Below are 15,525 nucleotides of genomic sequence, written 5' to 3'. Positions count from 1 at the left end.
TTTTGAAGATATTCATTTTCTTGTTACATGTCCTTTAATGTTGATCCTAATGATGCTGTCATCTGTAGAATGGACCAATTATATGTCATTTGTATAACATGGAGGACCATTTGGATGCACAGAAAACAGTGGATTCAATTTTGAACAATACGGAACTCCATTAACAGTTACCCACTCCTTTCAACCAATCTGAAAAATATTCTGGGCTTACAGCTGTTAATCTATGTGGCACAATTTCTACGTTCTTTGTGTTATTTATGATGTTTGTCAGGCTTTTGTTTCATTTGTGTTCAGGTGACCCTGTTCAGTTACTTGTTTAGTAACAGGCATGAAGCAAATATATCAAAATGATACATAATAGCAAAATATCTAATTACAGCAGTTTAGCATTTAGTCCAAACTACACTATATATGATAACAGTTAAGGGTTTAACATTAAAATCATTACTTCATGTTTCATAAATCTCTCATATATAGTTTCCTTAGCTTTGGCAGATGTTGCATGTAACATCCAATGTATTAAAATATTAGTTAGTTAGTTAGTTACATGTTCCAGATATCATTTGAACGATTCCTCTATCGAAATAATGTGGAATGAGTCAGTTTACAGCACATGTATGTATGATCAGTGTTAACATTAATAAGCACATTATTACTTTTAGTACTACTCATGCAAATGACACATTTTTTTCATTTACTGGGGACCAGTTTTGTGTAGGGATCCACAAATGGAATAGAAGAAGTTCAGGAGAAACGATTTTAAATTAGATTGAAAACTTGTGTCACTCCTGTTACACATTTTATGTTATTGGACAAATGATGAAAAACAATCTCGCCGGCCGGAGTGGCCGTGCGGTTAAAGGCGCTGCAGTCTGGAACCGCAAGACCGCTACGGTCGCAGGTTCGAATCCTGCCTCGGGCATGGATGTTTGTGATGCCCTTAGGTTAGTTAGGTTTAACTAGTTCTAAGTTCTAGGGGACTAATGACCTCAGCAGTTGAGTCCCATAGTGCTCAAAGCCATTTGAACCATTTGAAAAACAATCTCGGTTGCATACTGAACTGCTTCCTGAGTCACTGACAGCTTGAACGATGGGTAATAGAGGTAATTTTTCTCTATAGTGTTGTGGGTATGTGCATCACTGTTCACCCCAAATTGTGATGGAATATATTTATTGTGGCGGCACAGTTAAAATGCCTATCTCCTTGAAGAGGTACCTAAATAAAGTTCATGAGTAAACGCTAGATATTATTCTTACTTCTCGGTTCTATGCAGTCAATACTTCCTTTCCAAGTGATGAATTACCTCAGAAATTTAATCTGAACGAAATTACTGAGTGAAAAGATGCAAAATATGTTAGGCGGTTGATATGTCCGTTTTCAAGAATAGCAACTTCACAAAGGGCAAAGCAGCCGGACTTAATTGTTTGAGAAACTCAGTAATAAGCTTCTTCCATTTATAGTTATCATCAATATATACGTACAAAAATTTGGAGCGTTCTACCCCATCGACTGAATCTGCTCATGTGCAGCATCAATTGTGGGTATAGAACTGCTTGTTGTACAGAACTGAATACAGCGTGTGTTTTCAAAATTTGTGGAAAGTTCATTTTCAGAGAACCACTTAATAATTCTTTGGAAAATATCGTTTACCAACTCTTCCGTTGCTTCCTTTCTAATAGGATTGTTATAACACTAGTATGATCAGCAAAAGATACTGGTTTTGCTTGTTGAATATTATGTGAAAGGTCTTTCACATATATAAGAAATAGGAGTGGGTCCAAAACTGAGACTTGTGGGCCTCCTTTTTGATTTTTCTTCTCCACTCATTAAAATTTTCTACCTTTTCGACATTGTCTGAAATTATTTAACACAACTCTATGCATTCTTTTTGTTAAGTATGATTCAAACCAGCTATGTATAAAGCCATCAGTTCCGAAACTTGAGTTTTTCTAACAGAGCATTATGATCTACATAACCAAACGCCTTTGAAAGATAACGAAACATACAAATTGGCAATATACCATTGTAAACGTATTTAAATTATAGCATTAGAAGAGCTGGGTTAGTATATAATGTTTTGGACAGCTGATTTTTGTTGTTAACTCTGATGAAAAATCCTTGCGATATATGCAGACTAAGAACATGTAGGCTAATGCAGATGGTTATTCAGTTAGTTTACAGATTTGGAAAGTGGATGGCTGCAGTGCTGGAAGAAAGAGGGTGGAGTATTGGAGTTTCATCTCCCGTCAACGATGATAGCATCGGAGATAGTGCTTAAGCTCGGTACAGAAAAGAGTGAGGAAGGAACCCTACGGCATTTCCCTCAAGAAATTTAGAGAAATCACGGAAAACTTTAATTCTTGATGTCCAGACGGATATTACAACACTGTTCTTCCCGAATGCCAGCGCAGTGGCTTCATCACTGTACCTCCTCGCACGGTGGCACTGTTGAATTTTGGATGGCTGATGTTTAATTGTGTCACGTGCAAAGTTGATTCTCATGAATGCCTAGACTACGGAACGATGAACAAGGGCAGAGACTATTTGGAACCGTCGGTGAAGGAACGCTGTGTTCATTTTGCAGTCGTGTCGCATGCGTCGCTTCTGTCAAAGTCCGGCGGCGTAATTGACTTTGAGGACGACCGGGGACTGGCGGAACATTTGGAGTGAGCGGTCTGGGCGACTGATGCCACTGTATAAACTCGGCCTGCGGCGACACGTGCGCGCGACGAGCAAAGTTTCGAGCGCAGTTCCGCCGGCCCATCTTCATAATACGGCGGTGCGGGGCAGTAGCCGTGGCTGCCGCCAATAACGCAGAAGCCAGAAGGACCGTTCTGCGGAAGCCGAGCGTGCGAGCGACCGACGGCTCGCGCTGGTGGCTTGATGGCCTCGCTCGCTCTGGAGGACTTACTGTCTGCTGGTAGTAGCGTCAGCCTGAGTGCAGCTGTAATGTCCCAGCTGCACAGTGTCCGTATGAAGTGGTCTTCTATAGAGTCCTCTGTTAACACTGACTATCACTGTACCTGGTAATAGAGAGTTTAGCAGAGTTACGTCAGGCCACGATTCGCTGTATGTTCTGCCAGGTGTCTGTGGCATCTCTGTATGTTACAAAAAGAAATTTTTTCTATAAGGAGCATTCAATAAGTAATCCTACACTTCTTTTCTCGGGCAATTTCGGTTGAAGAAATGCGGAATTTTTTCTGTGCATAGTTCAGCCCCTGTACTTTCATGAAGTTCCGATAAGGGCAGCGTTATACGTAGCTTTCAAAATGGCGCCTTTAACGCAGGTGCGTTCCAAGTGTAAAGATGTAACTGAAACCTAGAGCATTGCAGATACTCGTAGGCGCATTCAGAACGTCTACGGAGACCTGGCAGCGAGGAAAAACACGGTGATTCGTTGGGTGACGCGTCTGTTATGTTCGCAACAAGATCGCGTACATCCGTCCGATATTCCGCGTGCCCGCCTGTGACTACTGCAATGTTAGAACGTGCGGACACTGTTATTCGAAGTGATCGATGGATCACAATAGAACACCTTGCTGCAGCAGTAGGTATCTGTTGGTAGTGCTGCACACCTCACAAAACTTCACTGGACTGTTGTTCCTCATTCACCCTACAGCCCAGATCGCGTACCTTCCGACTTCCATTTGTTTGGCCCAATGAAGCACGCACTCTGCAAGAAGCAGTACATGGATGATGAGGAGGTTATTGTTAAAGAAAGACGTTGGCTCCGTAGTCGAAAAGTGCCTTGCATCATGTACTGTATGTGTAGCCAAATCTTTCTTTCTTTCTTTCTTTAGCTACTGCCTTTATCTCGCATTGTGCGCAGGGTTCGCAGAGTGAAGTACAGAATTGGCATGGTTAATAGTAAGGGGTGGCCAGATGCCATTCCTGCGCCGCCCCATAACCCCCGGACGGAAGTAGTTTACCCCAGCTGTCTGCGTCTAGTGTAAATCGCGAAAGAGTATGAATGTGGTTCAAATATCTGCGAGTCGTGTAACTGAGGCGGGACGTGGGGATCAGCCCGGTATTCACCTAGTAGGATGTGGAAAACCGCCTAAAAACCACATCCAGGCTGGCCGGCATACCGGCCGTCGTCGTTAATCCGCCAGGCGGATTCGATCCGGTGCCGGCGCGCCTACCTGAGTCCATAAAGCAGTGCTCTCATGCGTAGCCAAATATATGGAATAATTTTTAAAACACTAGATTATTTATTAAATGTACACTTTAATAAGTATACAGACCTAAATTTCCCCATATGTGGAGCTTTATGCGGGAGAGAAGAGATAGAACGTAACAGTACGCACAAAATCACACACATGTTGCTTATGATAATATGCAGATACTGTTGTAAATGAAAAAATCATTTCAAGTTTGTGCCAAAGCGTAGTTTGTGCCAAAGCGTAAACTATGATTATTATTTTGTTAAAAAGTCGTCTTTCCTATGCTCAGACTTGTATCAAAGTCGTCTATACATTATAGGGACAATCCATGTTAGGAATGCGCAGGGCAGGGTAGAAGGGGCTCGAAAGGGCTGCATGCATTCAGTAGCATGTTGCGCTTGGCTGCTGTGAACTGGTCGAATCATGGATGGGGCAGGGATACGCGAGTGCCTCTGTGTCAAAGCGCATTTGACTGCTGGATATCCTCTGGGCAACATGTGCACACGAGAAATCTGCAAGTGGCCTGTGTGCAGTGATGGACATGGCAGTGCCTCTGCAGTCACAGCTGGGGGCTAAGCAATCAACAAGATACAATGTGTTGTGCGTGCCAATGGTATGCCTGTTTGTTGAAATCAACACAAAAAAGTGTGTTTAACAACTGTACGTGTCTCTAATGAAGTAAAAAAAAGTGAGTAATTGTTTTAACAAAAATCACTATGGATAAGTGGGCCTTCAGGTTTTTACTTAGCATAACTGAATTACTTTCCATTTTCAGCCATTTTACTGAACACTCGTGCTACAATGGCATGGTAGTGGTCATCATGGGCTGTTGGGTCTGTGATGTCATACAGAACGCCATCTTTTGACAAGCAGCCCCTTGATGTCCCTGAGGTCTCCCACCATCTTGGTTGCCTTGTGACCCGATAGTTCTATCATCTGGAAAAAATCTGGCAATCATATAGTCCAGTCTCATAACTCAACCAATAGCAAACACCCCATCTCCACTTTTTGAATTTCATGTCGTTTATACAAAAGGCAATTGGCCTAGAAGAGTGAGGGAGGGGAGCGGGAGGGAAAGAGGAAGAGAGATGGTGGGAAGGGGATAGGTTGATTCGCGAGTGGAAAGGGGAGGGGGAGTGCATGGGGTAGCTGTGGCAGCAGTGCAGACTGACGTCACATCTACCTCACCCGACTATTCTCCTGTACCAAGTGATTCACAGCAAAGAAAATTTCAATGGGCTCTTTCCATATCACCTGACCATGTTATTCCAGTCTTATTGGACTTTTGTACCAGGTCAGTTGTCCAGTCGTAAGGTTTCTGTCTAAAATTTTTCTACACTTTGAAATTTGCAATATTATTAGTTACTTACTGTTGTAAACAGACTAGCCATACAGTGCCACCACCACACCACCACCACCACTACCACTAATAATAATAATAGTGATCCTGCTACAATAAGAAATCCCTTTCCACCAAACCAAAACTGTCAGTACCAAACGACTGTTCTCCAGCAAGCACTCTAGGAAGATCAGACGTCAGTATTAGCTATGAATGTGAACGCCATCGAGACAACGGAACGAAACGTATTGCGGTAAATATTCAGGTTTAGGATCCAAAACGACATCTGGATGTGCCAAAGTGCAAGAAACTGATACTGACTGACGGGACGATTGCATGGAAAATACATCAGAAATTTTATGGATGTTAGCACAAATGGATGACTCACGATCAACCAAGGAATTCTTCAGCATTATAAACGGGATCCACAAAACCTAAGCACCGTGATTAACCGACGAGAAAAAAAATCGCAGGGAAGTAACTGTTGACTAAATGGCAATAAAGCGCACTACACACAGACAGACGATCTACTTCCCACGCAACTAAAAGAAAGAAAATTGGTGTTAAAAAATTGAACTCTATAACTACAGATCCATACTGACAGGATGAAGAAATTTTGCTAAGATAAGAAGAACAGTAAGGCTACAGTAACCAGCGATTTTACATGCTCTTTAAAGAGCCATATGAAATAATGTTATACTATTATTAATTAAGCAATTTAAGATTAATTGTATTTCGGGTTCTGAGATAGACTTTGACTGATATACTAGGCCACTAAATAAATCACGGCAGATACCGACACTGTAGGCAATGATAATCAAGCTTCAGTTCTGATTTTTCCGATTTCTGATGAAATAATTCAAAAACACCCTCAAGAGTGTGAGAAGATTCGGGACATCCTTGGAACAGTTCTTTAACAGAACGCAGCATTGAACTTCATGTATGACGCCGAGCTTAGCAGTTGTACGTTATTATTTATTTCATGTCAAAGCATCACAGGCGGGTCTGAGCTTACGATTATTCAAAATTTTTAATACGAGGGCGTGCTGAAAAGTACTGCCCCCGAAATTTTTATTCTTTCCTCAATATCTGTTGAGTATCACACGTCATGACAATTACTTTGTCACCCCTCCCCCTTTGCTGGAGCAAGCTGCAACCCTCTGTCGCTAGAGGGTTCCGAATAGTAGCGTGTAATATGGGAGTGTACATAACGTAACTATGTCGCTGTGCGAGAAGCAGCGTGCTGTAATCGAGTTGCTAGCGGCAGCAAATGTGGCTGCAAGGAAACCCATCGAAAAATGAAATTTGTGTAGGGTGATGATTGTATCGACGTCATTAATGTGCGAAGTTGGGTTGTTCGTGCTCGTGATGAAGGAAACAGCGGTGCCAACCTCAACGTGTGTGGCAGAGTGAACGACTGCATACGACGGCCAACGAGACTCATCTGAATCGGTTTCATGAGCTCACCAGACAAAATCGAGGGGTAACACAGATACAGAACTCAGGCAAATGTACACTATGTGATCAAAAGTATCCAGACACTTGGCTGAAAATGACAATTTCTTGGCGTCCTCCATCAGTAATGCTGGAATTCAATATGGTGTTGGCCTACCCTTAGCCCTGATGACAGCTTCCACTCTCGCAGGCATACGTTCAATCAGGTGCTGGAAGGTTTCTTGGGGAATGGCAACCCATTCTTCACGGTGTGCTGCACTGAGGAGAGGTATCGATGTCGGTCGGTGAGGCCTGGCACGAAGTCGACGTTCCAAAACATCCCAAAGGTGTCCTGTATGATTCAGGTCAGGACTCTGTGCAGCCCAGTCCATTACAGGGATATTATTGTCTTGCAACCACTCCGTCACAGGCCGTACATTATGAACAGGTGCTCGATCGTATTAAAAGATGTAATCGCCATACCCGAAATGCTCTTCAAAGGTGGGAAGCAGGAAGGTGATTAAAACATAAATGAAGGCCTGTGCTGTGATAGTTCCACGTTAAAAACAAGGGACGCAAGCCCATCCATGAAAAACACGAGCATAACATAACACCACCGCCTCCGAGCTGTACTGTTGGCACTACACACGCTGGCAGCTGACGTTCACCGAGCATTCGCCGCACACCATGCCATTGGATCGCCACACTGCGTACCGTGATTCGTCACTCCACACAACGTTTTTCCACTGTTCAATCGTCCGATGTTTACGATCCTTACACCAAGCGAAGCGTCGTTCGGCATTTACCGGCGTCATGTGTGGCTTATGAGCAGTCACTCGTCCATGAAATCCTTCTCTCCTCCCGCCTAACTGTCATAGTACTTGCAGTAGATCCTGATGCAGTTTGGAATTTCTGTGTGATGGTATGGATAGAAGTCTGCCTTTTACACATTACGACCCTTTTCAACTGTCGGCAGTCTCTGTCAGTCAACAGACGAGGTCGGCCTGTACGCTTTTGTGTTGTACGTGTCCCTTCACGTTTCCACTTCACTATCACATCGGAAACAGTGGACCAATGGATATTTAGGAGTGTGGAAATCTCGCGTACAGACGTATGACACAAGTGACACCGAATCACCTGACCACGTTAGAAGTGCGTGAGTTCCGCGGAGCGCCCCATTCTGCTCTCTCACAATGTCTAATGACTACTGAGGTCACTGATATGGATTGCCTGGCAGTAGGTGGCAGCACAAGGCACCTAATATGAACAACGTGTGTTTTTGGAGGTGTTCGGATACTTTTGATCACATATCACGGGACAGTCAAACGATCGTCCGTGGTGAAACTATTTCGGAAGAACCCATTCAGCCGTTCGGGCTTCCCACTGTCATCTTCTGTTTTGGCGCCAATTTGATCACTGATTGACTGAATAGATGATTTAGAATCGCTCACTGATTTTATATAATACCAAAGCTCTCAGGATTTTATTCACATAGGCTGACAAAATTTTAGTTTCAGAGTCACTGAACGCTTGTCTCATTGCTCTCTTTACGCTAGTTTCCGCTTCGTTCAGCGTCTGTTCGTCAACTTGGTTGTGACTTCTGATTAATCTGAGATGAAGTTCTCTTTTAATCAGTTGAACAAGTTTGCAGCATCCAAAGGGAGATTAGTGGACACCACAGCTCTGAGTACAGGCCAACATTGCAGAACTGCAGTACAGAAATGCTCACTCCTGATAAAAAACGAAGGAGTTTGCACATCTCTCGACAAGATCTTTTGCGTTTTGAGCGTGAGGTTGATGGCTTCCTTAACAACATTGTGACAGGTGATCGAAGGTAGTTTCTCCATTTTGATCCCGAAAACAAGAGAGCATTAATTGAATTCCGCCACTAAGGATAACCGACGCCAAAAAATTTCAAGACTATGAACCGAGAATGGTCACAGTGTCCTGGGACGCTCAAGGCGTTGTGCATTTGGAATACATGTCTGAAGGCACCACCATAAACTACATACCCTGTAAGGTACTGAAGAATTCAGAAAATTGAGACCACGAATTCGGAGAGTTCATCCACACACGGAACACTCTGTCCTTCAGATTGACAGTGCCAGAAGACATACGAGCGCTGCTACATCTGCAACTATCCGACGCCTTGGACTCAGTGTCACTGTTCATCTGTGTCCACTTGGCTCCATCTGGTTTTCATCTGTTTCCAGAATTTAACGAGTGTCTTCGAAGATTGCATTTTGATGAAGGGGTATAGGCAGAGCTGAGGTTATGGCTCCTTCAACAATGTTCAACTTCCTACAGAGATGGTATATCAACAAACTGGTCTCTCGTTGGGAGAAATGTGTTCGTCGCCAGGGTGACTACGTATACATGACCAGTGATGATGTACAATGTTAATGATGTTCGTTTTATTCAAAAATCTTCAGGGGAGACGGAAGGTAAGTGGGCTTCAAAAATTCGATGTTTAGATTTTAGCATATTTGAAATGCCTGGTCTTTCCTGCGTGAAACAGTTTTTGTTTTATATAAATACGACGATTTTTTGGTGAGATATGACGGTTTTCCTGACGCTCTGTGTAATCTTGGGACGGTGAAAGCAAGGCTTATGACTGGGTATGTGCAGAACAATCTTATGGTCCTAATGTCACAATTTCTAAATTAGAGTGCATTGGGGCTGTCCAGAAGAGAATGGGGTCCAGGTTGAGAAGATTATTGAAAAATATGTATGAATAATGTCATTTGGAACCGGTAACCGAAAACTGTATTTGTTCAGCTGACAAACCTCAAATTTGATGTATATGATACCATTTTATGCTTCAATAATGGCGTAATAAGAAAACTGGATTTTCAGAATTTATTGGGCATAAAATTTAGTGGAAATACTGCAAAATCCATGGTGCAAATAGATAAAGAGAGAATCCGCAAAGCAAATATAGCTAATTTAAAATGCACAAAAGAAGCCAGACAGAAAAGAGAGAGACCAAGAGAAGAAAAGAAGATCAGTATGATTTAGGTGATGCTCAGTAGGGTGCAGGAAAATATTATTGGTAAGTAATTCTCATCAATAACTATACTACAATTGCAATATAAAACTTTAAATGAATTTTTCTCAAAGCGGCCTTTTTGTACTTCCAGGTACCATTATTTGATAAACTAATGGGGTTAGAAACACGAATTTTGGTCAGTTTGTACTGAAGATAGTAAACTGAGAAGCACCAAACAATCAGAAACTGTTTTATAATAATTAATGTACAGAAAAAGTTAAATTTTATTAGTGAAAAAATAAAACTTTATTTCTTCAAAACCATAACAGGTATTATGTTCATTTTACTTGTAAATTGTGAAAAATTTCATTGTTTTATTACTTGTAGTTCTCTTAAAAAGTGTACCTATTCAAAGGGTAAAAAAGCATTTTCAGAATAGAAATAAAAATTGCCTTCCGTCTCCGTTTAAGGATTTTCACAAAAAAATCAGAGGCATTACTCTTCAGCACGCCCTCGTAACCAAATAGAATGGTTCTCGAGAGTTGAGTAGGAGCATTTTTAGAAATCCTGATTTCGTCAAACTTGTATCATTTTACTCTTTGCCCTTACTCCGTCACAGAGTACTGACGGTGAAACGCGGAATATAACACACACCTCAACCGAAGAGGAGCCTAATTCTGGTACAATATGACCCCTTTCAGTGATGTAAGGTTATTAACCTAGTCTATGATTACAGAGGTATGCACAGCCATCGGTCCAACGTGACTGCGTGGACTTGCTGTTGATGAAAGATGTCTTCACCTGCTCTAATTTAATTGTCGATTATATTTCATTTCTTTCTGCGTGCAGTCCCATAAACGCGGGATGAGAATCATATATTTAGAGACTGAGCTACTGAAAATTGTAGAAGCTAAAATAATATCAACAAAAGTGAAATATTACGGAGGCACACAGGGGCTTTGTTTACGTACCGCATTTACCGGAACGCGGAAAGTCTGCAAGCCCAACCGACAATATTTATGAACGTATTCCGCGGGAATTAATAGACGGATCCGCAGGCGGAGGAATAACAGAGCGATATTTCAAGTGGATTTGCGTCAAACGGCTGACAGCTTTCAAAAACGGGAGTGGGATTATCCGGCTCAGCGCGTGGCGGTGGCTAATAGAACGAGTTTGGAAGAGGGTGAGGGTGGAGATGTTGGGGGGGGGGGGGGGGGGTTAAGGCGTGGCACAATTGGCGGACAGCGACAGCGTTAGGGGACCGAATCCCAACGGAGGCATCTGCCCGGTAGCTGTCTTCCGCCAGACCGGCTGTCACTGGTGGGCGACGCAGCCGCCGAACCTAAGCCCGCGGAACGAGCAAAAAAGCAGACAAGGAATGAGCACTGTCGTCGTGGCAAGATACGTGGAAATGGACTGCTGTGACGTGCGACAGATGCGGCACGCGGCAAATTCAGTCCGCGCCCTGGAAACACTGGAGTCCAGCTGGAGGGGAAACCTTTGTGTGATACATTTTTAAAGCATTGTTTATACTGCTTGGGAGCTGCCAATCAGCAGTCAAATTCAGGTGATATACAAAACAGCACGGACCCTTACCTAATATAGCAGTAGCGCCCACTAACCTTTTCTTAGGGTGTCGCAAACTTGTGCACCTGATTAGAAGAGAGCTTCATCACAGATTCGAGAGCAGTCAAAACCTAGCTGACGGACAGGAGCTGACCAAGCGAAGTAAGCATAAGGAGGGTAATGAGACAAGATGTCAATGACTCTGAAAGTAAAATTTTGTCAGCCGATGTGACTAAAATCCCTGGGTGGCTTTGGTCTTGCTAAGATCAGTAAGATGTTCGAAGCCGCCTATTCAGTTACTCAGTGACCATTTTTGCACCAAAACGGAAGATAACACACGGAAGGCTGAACTGCTGAATTGTGTCTTCCGAAACTGTTTCATCTCGGAGAATTGTACAGCCATCTCTCCTTTAAATCATTGTAAGAACGTATAAATGGCAAATATTGAAACTTCCTGGCAGATTAAAGCTGTGTGCCGGACCGAGACTCGAACTCGGGACCTTTGCCTTTCGCGGGCAAGTGCTCTACCAACTGAGCTACCCAAGCACGACTCACGCCCCGTCCTCACAGCCTTACTTCTGCCAGTACCTCGCCTCCTACCTTCCAAACTTTACAGAAGCTCTCCTGCGAACCCTGCAAAAGCAAAACGAGGATCATGGAATGTAGTCGAATTAAGTCGGGTGATGCTGAGGGAATTAGATTAGGAAATGAGACATTTAAAGTAGTAAAGGAGTTTTGCTATTTGGGGAGCAAAAGAACTGATTATGGTCGAAGTAAAGAGGATATAAAATGTAGACTGGCAATGGCAAGAAAAACGTTTCTGAAGAAGAGAAATTTGTTAACATCGAGTATAGATTTAAGTGTCAGGAAGTCGTTTCTGAAAGTATTTGTATGCAGTGCAGCCATGTGTGGAAGTGAAACGTGGACGATAAATAGTTTGGACAAGAAGAGAATAGAAGCTTTCGAAATGTGGTTCTACAGAAGAACGCTGAAGATTAGATGGGTAGATCACATAACTAATGACGAGGTTTTGAATAGAATTGGGGAGAAGAGGAGTTTGCGGCACAACTTGACTAGAAGAAGGGATCGGTTGGTAGGACATGTTCTGAGGCATCAAGGGATTACCAGTTTAGTATTGGAGGGCAGCGTGGAGGGTAAAAATCTTAGAGAGAGACCAAGAGATGAATACATTAAGCAGATTCAGAAGGATGTAGATTGCAGTAGGTGCTGGGAGATGAAGGAGCTTACACAGGATAGAGCAATATGGAGAGCTGCATCAAATCAGCCTCAGGACTGAAGACCACAACAACAACAACTTAATTAATGAAGAAGTTTTTTATTTCAAAATGAATAACACTGAAAAACTTTCTATTATTTCGAACAAAGTCACATTCTGTGACAGAATCCTAAATTGTTTCAGCGTACATTGGCCGTCCTCAGGAGACGCAGCAGAAAAAATATAGGTATGGCCTGTATTAACATCTAAGGACTAGTAAATTTTTTTCGCGAGTTCCACTTGTATATTATGTAAATAAAACCATATTTATGGTTAGCCCAAATAGTTACAACACTGGGTTAAGAAGATAGAACAACACTGAGATGTTGGTTTTAATCCCTTAGTGATCTACAAAGTCTCTCCTCACTTGAGTACAACGCATAGAACCTTTATACAACCATATGAAAACTTACTGGTTCATCCTATGCGCCGCGAGGAGCTCATTTTTCACAACGAACATATGGGACAGAATGGTATTTTAGTTTTCAATGAATGTACGAAGCTATATTTTCCCGTCTCTTAAAATGTAGCTCGATTGAGCGTATGCTAGATGGTGATACTAAAATCAGTTTCATTATTAATCTGAAAGTACAGCGACATAACGTGAAATTTTAAAAAAGTAACAATACTTAATGCTTTCCTTTGTAATAAATCTGTGGCTGTTTCAGCAACGCATTTGTAAGTTGCACGTCATTTCATCTGTCGTTGAACGACCCAAAGATGATTTCATATTGTAAGAAGCCAAACACAGATCTGTGAGTAAGTAATTAATACTTGCAGAACAGCAAGAGACATTGTAGCAAAGACCAAGACCAACTCGCAGCGCACTAGCTTGGGATACATGGAAAGGTGGTGGTGGTTGTGGGGGGGCGCCTCAGCAGACACGATTCGGATCAGCGCGTCAGGGTAGTTCTGATGCATAATGAAGCTTGTATATGGTTTTTAGGCTGTTTTCTTCGCTTATTTAAGGAACTGCTGTTCTGGCTCCGATATCTGCCTAGAAAATACGATACGCAAATGAAAAATAGCGATAACACACAGAACGAAGCTTGGTTCAAATGGTTCAAATAGCTCTAAGCACTATAGGACTTAACATCTGAGGTCATCATTCTCCTAGATTTAGAACTACTTAAACCTAACTAACCTAAGGATATCACACACATCCATGCCCGAGGCAGGATTCGAACCTGCGACCGCAGCAGCCACGTGGTTCCGGACTGAAGCGCCTAGAACCGCTCGGCCACAGTGGCTGGCCAATAAAGCTTATACGGTTTGCAGACGAATGGCGCACACGACTTGCTTCCTTTACGATAAGTGGCGTCTATAGTGAAAAGAAGACATAAAGCCAGAATCTTAAATTTAAATTCAACTTCCCAGATAACGAAAATGAATAATATCATTTTGGGTATTAGGCCATGTCTTCGTAAAACGCTAAAGCAACCAAATCGTCGCCGTTTCTACTGACTTGCCGAGACCCTTTTCAGGGTAGTCCTGAAGATGACCGGCAACAAGCCGGCCGAAACGTCGGCACTTAAGTTGCTTTACTGTTTTACAATGACGCGGCCTAATGCTCAAAATTATTTTATACAAAATGACATTGCATGTGGAGCTTATGAACTTACAAGCTACGAAAATGAGGTATTCATTTTTTATATACATAAACGTCACATCCTTTCACAGCTTTTCATGCAGTTTTACTGTTATTTTATTCTAATGAGTGCTCTTAGGAGTACTTTATTTTCGCGCATGGCTCTCTTTTGTTTGAAGCGGGACAAACGCCTTGCGCTGAATCCGAAGCACGACGTCGGATTGCCAGTAAACGCCAAAGTGCTCGAAACGCTTTCGGGAACCCTCGAATTGTAAGAGATTTCATTCGGAACCTGCACAAGGCGGAGCAAAACCGGGCGCCCAGTAAGACGCTATATTCCGAATTTTCCACATTGTTAGCACCACTGTTTTAAATCACTGGAGCGAAATGAAATGCTATGGGGAGTTAACGCGAGCGACAGTGCAGAATTGTTCTTTACGGCGACGCGGGGAAGTTTCGCAACGGCGAGCCGGCCGGGACGACTCGAGAAGAGGGCAGCCGTGACGGAGGAACAGCGAGAGGTAGCGGTGCTCCTCCTGCCTTCCCAGCACTGAGAGAGAGAGAGAGAGAGAGAGGCGTCGCTCCCTTTCTTTCCGCGTCCCGTCGTCTACTTTTTAGCCCCGCCTCCTTCCCCCTTTAACACTTTGTGTTAACACAATAAATCTCGCTGGCGCTGCCGCTGTGGCGCAACTTGGGAAGGTAAGGAACCGGACGTGGGAGTGAGTTGGGGGTGGGGAGAGGGCGAAGGGAGGGTCGAGGGGGTGGGGCGGAAGCGGACTGCGAGGGCGGAGGAAGTACTTAAAGATACGGAGCCGGCGCAAGCGAAAAGGGAGGGCGGTCCACGGCCGAGTGTAGGACCAACTTGGGCCCACAACAGTCAACACTGGCCGAAGTTGAAGCCGACACAGTCCATTGTTCGACACGAGGGCTCTTCCAGGGCCGCCGTCGCCACTGTCTTGCGACGGCGCGGCTAGATACGGCGCCTGGACGACCCAGCCCACACCCACACTCCCACCGACAAGGCGTGGTGCTTCGCCTGTAATGTAGGTTACGATGCACCAGCAGCTAGTAGTAGGTACGGATGGGAAAAACCTACAGGTTAAGAAGACTGATATCAGTATTTTAGTTCTGAATAGCAGGTAGTTTTCGGTATTTGTTTTGTCTCCGTT

The sequence above is a fragment of the Schistocerca serialis genome, chromosome 1 (genome assembly GCF_023864345.2).
Source record: "Schistocerca serialis cubense isolate TAMUIC-IGC-003099 chromosome 1, iqSchSeri2.2, whole genome shotgun sequence".
Taxonomy (NCBI): domain Eukaryota; kingdom Metazoa; phylum Arthropoda; class Insecta; order Orthoptera; family Acrididae; genus Schistocerca; species Schistocerca serialis.
The sequence above is the reverse complement of the archived record's forward strand: the minus strand, read 5'-3'. Positions refer to the sequence as shown.